General features: G+C 37.0%; 1 pseudogene; it reads right to left on the minus strand.

The window, feature by feature from the left end:
- Positions 1-13,075: 13,075 nt before the first annotated feature.
- Positions 13,076-15,096, minus strand: part of LOC113331855 — a 2,505-nt pseudogene continuing 484 nt past the window's right edge.

Below are 15,096 nucleotides of genomic sequence, written 5' to 3' on the forward strand. Positions count from 1 at the left end.
TTTATTCTTGAAAACAATGAAAATACAGAATATGGGATAAAATGTAGAATTAATGCACAAAAGATGAGTTAAAATGCCAACAAAAAGGGATAAATATATACAATATTTGGCACTCATCAAATACCCCCAAACCTGAATTTTACTTGTCCTCAAGTAAAACAAAACTAGGGAAATCCTAACTATACCACTGTCGCTGGTCTCTCGAATGCATTTAGCGTATGCACTAAGCCTTTTAAACCACTAAGTGTCCCTAGTGGACGAGTTGAAGTCTCGTGAAGGTTTACCAGAGGTGTGCCTACAAAACCTAAGGACAAAATATAAGCTCAGATTCCATCAAAATGTGACATGTGCAAAACAGTTTAAGCTCACAGCAAAATGGAGATGTCAATCTAGCTATCGAAGGCACAATCCTAGCACTGATAACAAATAAAGACATGTGATAAGAGTGTAAAGTGTATCTACACATGTGTAAAGAAAGATCTGAAGTTATGACTACTAATCACCAAGAGATAGTTTCTCAGGCTAAGAACTGAGGTCGAAATCTAGCTAGCTGTCCGGACTTTACGAGAATTGTGAATGAGTTGGAGGTATTTCACAATTACTCGCGTTGTACATCAATGGCATACACCCTCCTTGCTTATTACAAAGAAACAACAAAAGATGACTATTTACATGACTCTTATTTACATTGACTATTCTCTTTTTATTTTTGGAACAAGAGATGATGGAATTGATAAATACTTGATTTTTTTGTATTTTTCTGATATTTTTTTTTCTGAATATATACATCGATTTTTTTTTTTTTTTTTTTTTTACAAGGAAACACTTTTGATACATAACAAAAAGAAACAAAAGATTACATGACACTTTGCAAGAGGTAGCCCTTTTTGATGCACCCAGTTAAATTCGATGGTTGTCTTTCTTAATGTAACCTCCATCTTCTATCCCAACCAACCAAAGAACAAGCTAGTCAAGTTTCGTTCAGTATTCTAAAGTGATTGGCAATCGTAACTTCCTATCCAACACCTTGAAGATCGAGGCCATACATGTATTGGTAGATCGTGCGCGTGCAAATTTCTTATCACTATGTGAATTGTGCTAGAATCAGGGTGCCTAAATATCTAGACTAAGACTCCTAATAAAAATACATATTTGCACAAGAGTCAACATTTCAAGGTAAATGAGCTCCATTTTTATGATTTTTTTCAATTTTTCAATTTTTTTTGAATTTTGATTTTTCAATTTTTTTTGGAATTTTTCAATTTTTTCAAAAAGAAGGAGTTCGTTTTTAATTATAGAAAATTATCATGGTATCTACTCTATACCCCCAAACCTAAACTAAACATTGTCCTCAATGTTTCAAAATATGGAAAGAATTATAAAACAATATATGAAGAGGAACATGCTGAGTAGAGTAAAAGGAGAGAGAATACCCGATTTCGGCGAAAGCAGAATTAAAACTCCGTTATTCAAGGCAAAAATCCAACATATTTCAGCCGAGATCATATTGGATTAGCAAAATATATACAAAAGGAACAAAAGGGTTTTTAAGAAATTTTAACTACTGGATTATATACAAAAAAATTCACCATACACTAACAATCTAAAGAGTTGAGGATCAACCCAAAAGACGAAGTGTAGAGACAAAGGAAGTTTCAAAACACTAAAATTGGACTTAAATGGGAGTGAGAGTGAAAAACCGAATGAATTACTCCTAAACCAAGATTTTTCAACAGGTTTACTTTTGAGCACAAAATCTTTTAATTTTAAGGGTTCAGGATTCAAAAGGTCTAACTCATAATGGACTGTTTTCGGGATGGGCAAACATGCAATTTCCAACTGTGGCTCTTTAAAAGTGTTATATTTTGAAGCAAAATAGTCCAAGAGGACTTGGGAGGCACACAGTTCCAATCCTAGATTAGGAATTTTCAGAAAAATCGGTTTGACAATATTGGCACAAACCAAATCTAGGTTGGGTGGAAGGCCATCAGATTGTGACTTAGGTAGAAGAATAGGCATATCATTATCAATCAAATCAAAATCTCCTAACTCATCTACACATGTCACATCATGCTCACAATCATCAATCAAATTGGCAAGATTACAATCAGAATTATCAACATCATCAACAGATTGATTTTCATGCATCGGCAAATCAGGGGAAACATCACATGGAATACTAGAAGAAATATCATGCATTAAGGTCGGGGCAGAGAAGCCTAATGTATTTGAACCCAAAGGTTCCATAACATTTTCAGTATAGACATGTTCTTCTAACATAACATCATAATCATCATCATCATCATGATAGGAATTTTGCAATCTAGGATAATTTTCAATCCTAAGGTCGGAGCTATTACAAGAATAAAACTCTAATTCATGGGAGTGACTCATATCATGTGGTGTTGTTCCTGTTTCCCTAACGGATTCCCATTGATGGGTTTTCTCTGCAATCTCGGCAAAAAAATTCCATGCATCATCCACAGATTTATCAATAAACTCACCATTACACATAGATTCAACCATGGTTCGAGATTTAAAGTCTAGTCCCTCATAGAGGATGACGACAAGTCTCCACTTCTCAATTCCATGGTGCGGACATTCACTCAACAAATCATTAAAACGTTCAAAATAGTGAAAAACAGTTTCCTCATCCAATTGGACAAAACAATTGATACTTTGACGAATAGCGATGGTCCTATGGTGTGGAAAGAATTTTTTGAAAAATAGATCTGTGAGTTGGTCCCAAGTGTTGATTGATTGTGGTCTCAAACCGTAAAACCATGTTTTGGCCCTTTCCTTTAAAGAAAATGTAAACAAACGCAATTTCAGAGAGTCTTCGGACAAATGATCAGGTTGCATAGTCCGACAAATTTGTTCAAACTCCCTCACATGAGTATAGGGGTTCTCAGAATCGAACCCTCGAAATATAGGAAGTATTTGTATCATGTTTGCATTTATTTTAAAAGGGTTATTGGTTTGAGGTAATACAATACATGATAATGGAATTTTTATTGACGGATACATGTATTCATGAAGAGCATGAGGTTGGCCCATTTTGAAAAGACACAAAGCCCACTATTTGGTTTTAATGGGTTTTCAAAAATTTGGTTTTTTATGGGTTTGGATTTTTGGGAAAAATTTGGTTTTGGTGGGATATAAAAGAAATTTGGTTTAAAATTGGGAGCAAAAGAATTTATTTATTTATTTATTTTTATTTTTTTTAAACTTAGCCTAGCATAAATTATCACACCCCACAAAAGAAAATAAAAACAACAATAAATAATTACAAGCCCATAAAAGAAAGAAAAAAAAAAGAAAAAGAAAAATTATTACAAGCCCAAAATAAAAAATAAAGAAAAACAAAAATTATTACAAGCCCACAAATTAAAAATGGAAGCCCACAGGTTGGGTTCTCTTAATGGGTTTAGGCTTACTTGCTTAAGCACAGCCCAGCTGCTCAGTTAGGTTGCAAAAGCCCAGTTGGGCTTTGGATCATCCTAAGCTTTGGCTTTTCTGAGGCCCAGTTGGGCTTTGGTTCACCTCTGCAGCTTACAGCCCAGTTGGGCTTTGGTTCAAATTGTTAAGCTTGACAGCAACTTCAGCAGGCCCAGTTGGGCTTGTGATTTGCTACTGATTGGCTTGTGATTTTTTTCCTCAGCAGCACAGTCCTGTTGGGCTTGGTCTTCAGCAGGCTCACCAGCTCAGGGCTTTGCAGCAGGAGCAGATCAGCAGCAACAGGTGCAGAAGCTCACAGGATTCTTGGCCTGGCACCAGCAGGAGCACCACAGCAGCACAAGAGCACCAGCAGCACCAGGTGGTTCAGTTCAGGGCTTGCAGCAACAGATTTTCAACAGCACCACAGCAGATTTCAGGCAGCAGCAGCAGTTCAGTGGCAGACTTAGCAACAACTCAACAGGAGTTACAGCAAGCAAAATCAGCAAGCAAGCATAGGAGTTACAGCAAGCAGAGTTCAGTAACAACCCAAAAGAAAGAAAGAGCAATTGCGCCGCAACCGAGTCCCCGGCAGCGGCGCCAAAAACTTGGTGGCTCTCTAAAAGAGTCACGGAAATAACCGCAAGTGCACGGTGTCGGAAAGTAGTGTGGTGCAAATACGGGTCGATCCGCAGGGACAAGGTGGGCTTATTTGCTATTTTTGGTTTCTTGCTTCCTTTGCTAACTTGTTCCTAGGGGCAGTGAACAGTGAGGTGGAAATGGTGAAATAAGAAGATTGTGGCAGTGTGTGAAACAAGTAAAGATTGTGATGTTAAGACACCACAGTGAGCAGTGAAGGTAAAACAAGTGAAAGAAAACAAGAAAACAAAGCTAAACAGTTGAAGATGGAATTGTGGATGACAGGGAAGGTTGATGGCAAACTAGGGTTTAGATTCCACCTCTTAACCTAGACTAAGTCGGATATTCCAATTGCAACTAAATTATCCTCCCAAAGTACTAGCTATCTGATTAGAGCATAACTAGTCTGAGGTTTGGACCATAATCAATTAACATGGGCTGCTGCACTTTCAATCACAGGGGTATCCTAACTACAATGTATGCCTGACATACAATGTGAGAGCAAAGTGATGAGAGGCCAAAATTGTAGTCTCCTACACAGTGGCATTAAGGTTTCATCTTCACCCTAGTGGTGAATTAGAACATGCTAACACCTAGAACTAAACAGGAACAATTACAAATGAACAGGAGCATTAAACTAACAACACATCAACAATTACACAACATCAAACACAACACAGTGAACAAGAAGAAAAATATGCAAATGATGAAAACTGACAATGAAATTAAAATCAAACCTAACCCAATTAGGGGGAAACTTGGCTAGTCCAAGAACAAGTTTTAACATCTCATACACATCCCCTTTTATACCCAAATTAGCAAATTAGGGTTTACACCCATTTTCCCCAAATATCTTCACTCAACAGTACAATTAGGGTTTCGAGAAATAATGAAATTAACTCACCCTCTGATGCAATTAGACTCGACCCATGCTTTGGGTATGTCCCCTCTGCTCTTCTGAAGCTTTTCCAGCCCTCAATTGTGTCTTCTCCTCGCTGTTGGTGAAACCCTAGCTTCTCACTGTTCTAGCTTGTAGCACCTAGTTAGATGCTAGAAACGAGACAAGGGAGAGACTTGGGATGGAGTGGTGATGTACGGTGTGGTGTGGTGGTGGTGGAACTCGAGGTCTGGTGGTGGCAGTGGGTTGCAGGCGATGGTGGTGGCAGAGAGGTGGCTCTGCAAATGTCGGGTGTAGGAGATGAAGGAGGGGCTCGACCGTGTTTGGGATAGGGGGTGTGTTTGGTGCTAGGGTGTGAGGCGGGAGCATCTGGTTCGATGTTTGGCGAGCTGAGCTGCTGGATATGGAGATGGTAGGTAGATCGGACGGCTAGGAGAGAAACAGTTTGTAGCGACCGTTGGATGCGGAACACAACGAAGTCAACGGTGCTAGATTAGGTTAGGTGCTATAGTGTTGGGCGGAATCATCGGGATTTGATGCACAGGCATAGGAGCGACCGTTGGATTCAACTACCATCTAATCTGAAGGCTTGGAATTTCAGCGCTGTGGTGCTTGGCAGAGACTTCCGATTTTGATGCTCTATGAAGGAGCGACCGTCGGATGCTCCCGAGAACTGATCTGATGGCTGAGAACGGAGGCGCTTTTGTGTGTAGAAAATGAGGTTGTGCGCACCATTCTTCGCGGTTTCCTTGCGTAATTTCTCCCGGCTTTTCACTACTTTTCTGCTCTTTTCGCTCCGCGACTCATCCGAACTTTATTTATTACCTAAAAATGCAAAATTAATTAATAAAAATATTTATTCTTGAAAACAATGAAAATACAGAATATGGGATAAAATGTAGAATTAATGCGCAAAAGATGAGTTAAAATGCCAACAAAAAGGGATAAATATATACAATATTTGGCACTCATCAACTTGGAACAATCCCTTTGGTTCGTATTCCAAACAGTAAAGGAACAACAAATCTGTTTGTTAACAACTTTATTCAACCAAGTGATATGAGTCGGACAAAGGATCTTCCGTTTATCTTAACATAAACTCCTTCGTCAGGTCCTTAGATCTATCTTATATTTAATTACCGAAGTAATCGTTTAAGATTAAGCCAATCAATAGCTTTAATCACAAGCAAAAGTATTGATGCCGATCTACTCAATTAATCAATCCAATCTACCACAAGGATAAACCGATTATTAATTGGATCCTCTTTTCCCAAACAAGTATTGTGCACACCAAAGATTATAAAACCCAAGTCAGATCTTCAATATCTTCTTTGTCTTCAAATCTTCTTAAATCTTCAATAAAAACCTGCGCACAATCACTTGAATCTCTTGTGATCAATCACACACAGAACGGAGTCTGTTAACAATGGATTATCACAAGATCGTCTTTAGAACTAACAACAGTCTAAAGATCCCTGTCGAAACTCTGAACTAGTTTGAGTGAATCTTATATCAGAAGAGAAGATTCTCAAGAATAAACAAACTAGGTGCAATCATATTTCAACCACAGTTAGTCAATCAAATCAATCGAAAACAAAGATAAACCGCAATTATCTAGTTTCCCACCAACATGTCGCGTTAGAGCTTCTCAATCCCAAAGAAGACTTTAAAACGAGCGGTCGTAAGAGATTTCGCCTAATTAGGTTACTCTCCTCTTCGAATAGGCGGCTACACCAGTAACAAAGACAAAAGAGGAAGTTTGTTGTTACGAAGGATTAGTTTGCTTGAAAAGACAAACTTCGGTATTTATAGACAAGGAAGTTTGGACACCAAGGAATTTCCAAAACCGAAAATATTCTCAAGATATTCATTAAGCACAAATTCGTTTTTCATAATTCCTGGAAATGCTCTGTCCAAAAATAACGATCGAAATCTCTCGGAAAATTTAATTAGTAATGCACATTACTAATTCTGGAATTTCCTACAAAATGAAATTAATAACCTTAATTAAAAGATTCTTAACTTACTTATGTTTCGATCCTGGGATTTTCTTCCCTTAGCCGTTAAGGAATATCTTTGGACAATTATAGAAATAAACATTCACAGCACGTGTTCAAAGTTTGTCGACATCTTTACTTTGTAAGTTCTCTTTCACACTTAGAACCTTGAAACCTATTTGCCACACTTTCAAACAAGTTTAGAATTGGTTCATCTGACTTTCAAGAACTATGTGATTGATCAAACCAACATTCAATCACAATCATGGGTTTAACGGTTCTACCAAAACAAGTTTCGGTTCTACCTCCATGTGAGTATTGTGCGTAGTCACACTAGCTTTCCAAAACTTCGGTTGACTAGGTACTAGGATAGGTTCCCTACATATATATGGTATCTGACTTATATGTGTTGCACATGTCCATAGGATCGGTTCCCCTTTGCCTAAAAACGTGTTGCACATGTCCATAGGATCGGTTCCCCTTTCTGCTATAAACCTTGTTGCACCCAATACAAGGATCGGTTCCCCTTGATGTATTGCACCCCTTACTAGGATCGGTTCCCCTCTCCCAAAAGTTGTCATACATACAAACCCGATCATACCACAGGTGATTACTTAAGATCGGTTTTACTAATAAAAGTTCTACCAATACATAAGTCAGATCTTTGTGAATCGTTCTACCAAGAACACAACAAGTTGTGAGCGGTTATACTCAATCACACATATTGGTTGTTCATAAGATATGCAATGAATAGCAAAACCAATAACGCCTGGCAATTTCCTTTTCGCTCCACAAACAAGTTTATGAACTTACTTCCTTAGAACACATGTAAAACATTGTTCCCTAGGATGAAATCCTCACCTCATACCCATACATAATTACAATAGCATTCAAATGATTATGGTTATGTCTTATCTACAAAGTTCAATGGTTAAGAAATAAACCTCGTATTGTATTCCTTAATACTATGTCTATCTAGAGTTCATATATGCTTCGCAGTTATGTTTTCAATATGCACGACTTGAAAGATACGTTAGGGAATGAAACAGTTCAAATCAAATATCACTAACCTCGAGTGGAAGGATGATTGTTGTTGTTGTAGCTCCTTGCTTCTTCACATCTTCAAGTCTTCGCAATACTTGTAATGTCTCATATCCTAATACTTTCAATCTAACCTATACGAAGTTGACTCTAGTACATAATCAAGCGACTCTTAACATGAGTTTTGATTCACTAAAATATGACAACCAAACTTGACATACCAACGCTTGGTGGGTTCAACCGAGCAATGCTCTAACAGAATCAAACCAATTATATACTTATTCTTAAGGTCAAGTTACCTCAATCTGCTGGTGATTTCAGACTTATTGCTCTCTGCACACCATATACAAGCTTATACCAAAAATATTAGCCACCAAAATGAAAACCTATATCAACAGGATCATCTCACCAATGCAGTTTCATATTCATTGTATGAAGAGGAAAAAAGGAAACATGCATGATCCTAAAAATGTACATGTCAAAGACTTTTGATAGGGTTTAATGGGGTTTCCTAAATTCCATCATGCTTCTACTTGGTTTTGATGAGACTCAGTGTGCTTTAGTACATGAATGTATCAGTACTACTGAAATAAGCATACAACTCAATGGTTCTTCTTGTACTTATTTCTAACCAACAAGGGGACTTAGATATGGTGACCAATTATCACCTTATCCATTTCTTCTTACTATGAAAATCTTTACTAGATCACTTGCCAAAGCTGAAGCTGACAAGAAGATCAGAGGTATTTTTATTACAAGGAGGGTTCTACCATTGTCTCATTTACTATTTGCTGATGATTGTTTGATTTCCACCAAAGCAGCCATGCATAATGTTAACAATCTATTGTATGTCATAAATGAGTTTAGTTGTGTCTCAAGCCAACATATCAATTTTCAGAAATCTTCAGTGTATTTCTTAAGTAATCTACATGAGAGACATTGCAAACTACTTTCAGGAAGGATGAAGGTCAGGAAAATATCCCATGAAGAAAGGTACTTGGGTATCCCTCTCTTTCTCAATAGGAAAAAAACTTCTTCTTTCTCTAATATTTATTGTAATATGAGAAAAATACTAGGCAAATGGAAAGGCATTATTCTAAATCAAGCAGGGATATCTACTATGGTGAAATTTGTACTCGATGCAATTCCTCTTCCCCAAATGAGTACCTTCAATATTCCTGATAAAACAATTGAAGAAATTGACAAGATTCAAAGGAAATTATAGTGGGGGAAAGATGAAAATAATAGAGGTGTTTATCCATGTTCTTGGACTAGACTTTGCAAAGAGAAATAATTAGGAGGGTTGGGTTCCAGAGACTTGATTGTTTTCAATGATGCTTTACTTGCTAAAACAGCTTGGAGACTATGCACAAGCTCATCTCAGCTTTGGGGAGATGCTCTCAAAGCAAGGTATTTTCCAACTGGTATTTCACTTCATGCTCCAGGAAAAATAATGCAATATGGGCTTGGAAAAGTTTATACAAAGAATTTGAATTCATTAAAAATACAGCTTTTGGAACTTGGGAAATTGTGAAAGAATTCTAGTTTGGAAAGACAAATGGATTTTGGGTCTAACTGAACCTCCAGTTCCAAGAAATACTGAAGCAACTTCTTAATCAACATATATGTTTGTTTATGATCTCATAAATCATGAAAGAAAAACCTGGAAGGAATAATTGGTTGATCATCTTTTTGAACCGAATGTTGCTGCAAAAGTCACTAGCCTCAGAATATCAAGACTATCTAGGGATACTCTTATCTGGTTCCTCACACACAATGGAAAGTTCACTGTGAAGTCAGCCAGAAGATAGAGATAAAGAATAACAACCAAGCCATCAATAACGAAGAATATAAAATTTGGAAGTCCCTTTGGAAATTCAAGCTACCAGAAAACATCAAACTATTCTTGTGGAAGTGTATCAGTGGCAATGTCCCTACAAGTGAAAGAATATGAGAAAAATTAGAGGAGATTCATCAGATTGTACTATGTATGAAAGTTCTGTAGAGACCTCAGATCACATTCTTATGCAGTGTAGTTTGACTAGAGTAGTTTGACTAGAGCAGTTTATACTTCAATATCGGGAAGCAAACGTTCTCTTCAAAACTTTTACAATGTTCAGAATTGGGTCAGCAGTTGGTTCAGTAATGAATCTGGAGACAAGGAATTTTGGGTGAAAATTGGATTATTAAGATTGCTTGTGTTATTTGGGAAGTCTGGAAGGAGAGACGCAAATATGTCTTTGAAAAATAAGCTGAATGCAGTGATTACATCAGGAAAATGAGAATTACAGAGATGAATCACACAGAATAATTGTGATAATGGGCATCAGTAAGTCAGGGCTGCTATCAATAGCTTCCAAACATGAAGTCCACTACCTAATCCATACCTTAAACTAAATTTTGATGCCTCTTTTAAACTTAATTTTACTCATTGTGGTATTGGCCAAATATTGAGAAATTTTGTAGGTGAATATCGATGCTCAAGGCACGTCGCCAAACATGACGTATTGAATGTTGAAGAGGGAGAGTGTTATGATGTGCTGGAAGGAGTTCGATGGGCGCTGAAACTTCGAGAGGAGCATCTTTTCGTTGAAGTGGACTCAAGCAACGTGGTTAATACAATAAGTGGAAACAATTCTGATCTTTTTGGCTGCATCATAACATTATTAAAGACATACTTTTTTATTTAAGTAGCAAGCATACAATCAAAGAATGTAATAGTCTAGCAGACACTTAAGCTAAACATGCTAAGGTTTCAAAGGTGTCCGATACCTAGTATGACACTCCTCCATGGTTTTTAGTTGAAAATATTATCGAAGAGACGTGAGCGGTTGAAAAGTAGCGATTACAGAAGACGTGTCAAGAAACAAATGGATGAAATAATACGTGTGATAAATGCAGAATACGAAAAGATGAACAGCTGCGGCATTTCTCACATCATTCTCTACTTTTCAGAGAAGATATGAGAAGAGGCAAGATGTAGGATCAGAATCTCGCAATGACAATGTTTCAGCGAAATTATCAATGACACAGCACAACAGCGTCGCAGAACAATTTCAGAAATGATAAAATAAATGACGTCAACTAAGATCATGAGAAAGATATGATAGTCCTGCGAAAATTAGTAAGTTTGCAAAAATTAACATTTGTAGGGTTGCGAGAATGTCGCAGACCATACCCGAAAATAAGGACAGATTAGTTGTCATCCACTATGTATTTCCTTATAAATATTCGTTCGAGTTGTAAAGAGGAGAGAGATCTTTTTTGAGTAAGAAACAAGTAAATAGGAGAGAGAAAGTCTAGAGCAGAGATCATTCTTGATATCTTTATCTTTTCTTGTAAGAACATCCAAAGATTAATCAATAAAATTAAGAGTATAAACCTAAAATGAGTTGATTAATAATGAAATCATATGAGGGGTATAGTGTAGGATTTCCTAAAATGAGTTGATTAATAATGAAATCATATGAGGGGTATAGTGTAGGATTTCCTGCAACTACATTTTTTATAAACAGTTTTTTGCAAACATCGAGATGTATTATAAGATATTTACATAGTGATTTGAACATGTGCTAAATTTTTATCTCAATGTTTCAGTATTTTCCTTTGGTACTCAATGCAAGATCCATAAACTGAAATTTCAATATCTTTTAGATATTCAAAACTATATGATTACCATTTCGCATATGTTTGCACATTTCTAGTTACTATATTAGAAAAGCATATGAAAGTATGTTAGCTAACATTAGGTTTCAACTAAAAGTGAGTTCGGTTCATGAGATGGATTACAGTTGGTGTTTGTTAATTTCGGAAATAATATTCTTTGAAAACTCATCCCTTGACATACTGCTTAACATTTTGTGTGGGAAGACAACTCGTTGATGGAGGAGAGTAATCTAATTAGGTGAAATCTCTTGTGTTGACTTCATTTAAAGTCTTCTTAAGGATCAAGAAGGTTTTAGTAATATCGTTAGTGGGAAATTTTTGTTTCATTGCTAGTTGGACTTTTACAACTCTGAACTTTTTGAATACTTCTAGTATGTCCTCCAGGATTTGAGTATGGCACATGATACCGGCGGGATGGCGCAAGAGAGTTCTGATGATGAAGATTGATTTTTTATACTCTAGATCCTATTTGGTACATGTAATATTTTTGGCTCGAAATTCCTTGAGAATTGGGAATCTTCATGTTGTAGGCATGTTAAAAAAAATCATGTATGAATCTTTCTGTTTCAGGTATTTATATCATCGTTTTAATCAACATTGAGATGTTCCATTAATGGGCTATAGATAAAAAGATAGTCTGCATAATATTTATCTTTTTCTTGTTCCCTTTTTTTTCCGAAAAGATATTTGGTGGTACATGTTATATCCAATCATAAGCGGATTTTACATTGAAAGAAGTAGTTGTGTTGCAGACTACTGAATCTTCATTGTGAGATAAGACTAGACGAGTCACTCTCATCAAGTTAGCAATGTCCACCAGTTCCACAGATGTTGGATTTTTCTTGTATAAAATGTTCCAGCAAGAGTTGACAATTTGTTCCTTAATTTTTGCCTTCTTGTTGACTGCCAAGTTACCAGTTGTTGCCCACTTGTCTAACCAAAAGTATATAGATGAGCCATCATCGCCTGTGTTGGTTGTTGAAGTCCGTAGTCCTGTGCTTTTGAATTCCTTTCCACAAGCTTATTCCTTGAGGTTTTGGAGAATCTTCCACCCAAATATCAACCACTTGCCTTTCCATTTTCTCATGAATGGCCCTTTTCCAAAGTGTATGTTCTCTCTTTTTGGAAACTCCATGTCCATTTTGCCAACAGTGCCTGGTTGGTGATCCTGAGATATCTCAAGACCAAACCCCCATACTCTTTAGATATGCTTCCGCTTTTTCTCTAGCGCAACCCCATAAGATGTCTCTCATCAGAATAGTTGAGTGTCTTTTACGCTGAGACTGGCATGTTATTTTTGTTTTTTTTGAAAGGTTGATAAGCGTTACTTTTCAAGTCGATATTCCAACAAAAATTGTTTGCTAGTACAAGTCTTCAAGGTTGAACAATATAATCAAAATCATGTGTTTAAAAATTCCTCATCTCCACCATCGTACAACCACCTAATTTCTTCCATTAGTTCTTCCAATCTTTGGTAGACCTCTTCATGTTGAGGATGTGACCGATCTTCAGCATTGAAAGAATGAACCTCGTTTTTCACTTCAATCCAACTCCAACCAGGAACCTTCTTCACCATTCTCTCTTTCATCAACCTCTTTATAGAAGCCTTTTCCTCCCAACTTCCCAGATGACCATACATGCTAGATAGAAGGACATATGTGCAGTGCTCATCAGGATCCAATATTAGCAAGTGTTTCGCTATATTAGTAGCCAATTCTATGTCACCATGTAGCCTACAAGCACCCAACAGGGTCTTCAACACCGTTGCATCAGCTTCAAATGGCATAGACTCAATTAACGTTTTTGCTTCTCTGACATGTCCAGCACGTCCCAACAGGTCAACTCCACATGCAAAATGCTCCATTCTAGGTCGAATACCATATTTAAGTTCCATATTGTTTAGATATCTCAAACCTTTTTCCACCAAACCAATGTGACTACATGCAGTGAGAAATCTTATGAAGGTTAGGTGATCTTGTTTTACATTCTTTTCATTCATCTCCAAGAAGAGATCAAGAGCGATATTACCTTGTCTATGTTGTGCATAGCCGAATATAATTGAGTTCCGCGTGATTGTGCTACATCTTGGAATTGCATTGAAGGATTTCCTTGCATCTTCAACGACCCCACACTTGGAGTACATAAATATGAGTGAGCTTGATACAAAGTCATCAGACTCAAAGACTGATTTAAGAACTAAGACATGAATTTGCTGACATAGTTGTAAAGTGGCCAAATCTGAACAAGATCGGATGACACCCGAAAAGGCAAATTGTTCAACTGGAAGAGACCTGGATCGCATCCATCCAAAGAACTTTAGAGCATCTTCACTCAACCCATTCTGTGAGAATCCAGTCAGGATTGAATTCCAAGACACATTTTCCTTGAGCTTCATGCTGTCAAAGCATTTTATTGCATCTTCCATAGATGTGCTGCTGGATTTCAGATACATAGCAATCAATGAATTACATACAGGTGTCGCCTGGTGTAAACCCCTTTTAATCGCCAACCCATGCAAAGATTTCCCTTCCTTGTGATGTTTCAGTCCAAAAGAAGCACTAAGAATACTACTGTATATGTACATGTCTTGTTCCATCCTATAACTTTGCATCTCAATAAAAAGTTCAACTGCAAAGGACTTGTAATTGTGAACCACATAAGCTGCTAGCATGGAATTCCATGTGACCAAATCTTGGATACCATCCTCATCTTCAAATACCTTTCGTGAATCTTCAATGGACCCACATTCAGAGCATGAAGTAATGGTTGCATTGCGCGCTACAATATCAATTAATCGACCACATTTTATCATCTTGGCATGGATTTGCATCGTTACTTTATAGAGCTTAGGATCATCAAGCAGCGTCAGAAGGCTAGAAAATGTTACATCATCAGGTCCAATAGCATGTCTCTCCTTACGATCAAATATAAAGAATGCAGTTTCACGATCACCTATTTGTGCATATCCTGTTATCAATGCGTTCCAAGAGACAAAATTTGGTTCAGGTATGCACTCAAACACTAGATAAGCATCTTGAATCCTTTTGCATTTTGAATACATATCTAAAAGCGCACTAGCTGAGAATACATTCCACTCGTAACCCGTCTTAATAATCATAGAGTGAACTTGTTTCCCGGCCTTTAAATCATTAATCCAAGCAATTCCCTTCAAAATGCTTCAAAATGTAAACTGATCATACCTAAACCCATCTCTTTTCATGGCTTTAAAGAGCTCCCAACTTATATTATTTTTTCCAAGATTTACATATCCAGTTATCATTGAATTCCAAGAAACAATATCTCTTTGGGTAATTTCTTCGAACAATTGTCGAACTAAGTTTATTTTCTTGCATTTTGAATACCCACTTAATATGTTGTTTGCAATGTAAGTATCTACAACAGTTCCTGACTTTATAGCTT

This window comes from Papaver somniferum, unplaced genomic scaffold, assembly GCF_003573695.1.
Source record: "Papaver somniferum cultivar HN1 unplaced genomic scaffold, ASM357369v1 unplaced-scaffold_128, whole genome shotgun sequence".
Classification (NCBI taxonomy): Eukaryota; Viridiplantae; Streptophyta; class Magnoliopsida; order Ranunculales; family Papaveraceae; genus Papaver; species Papaver somniferum.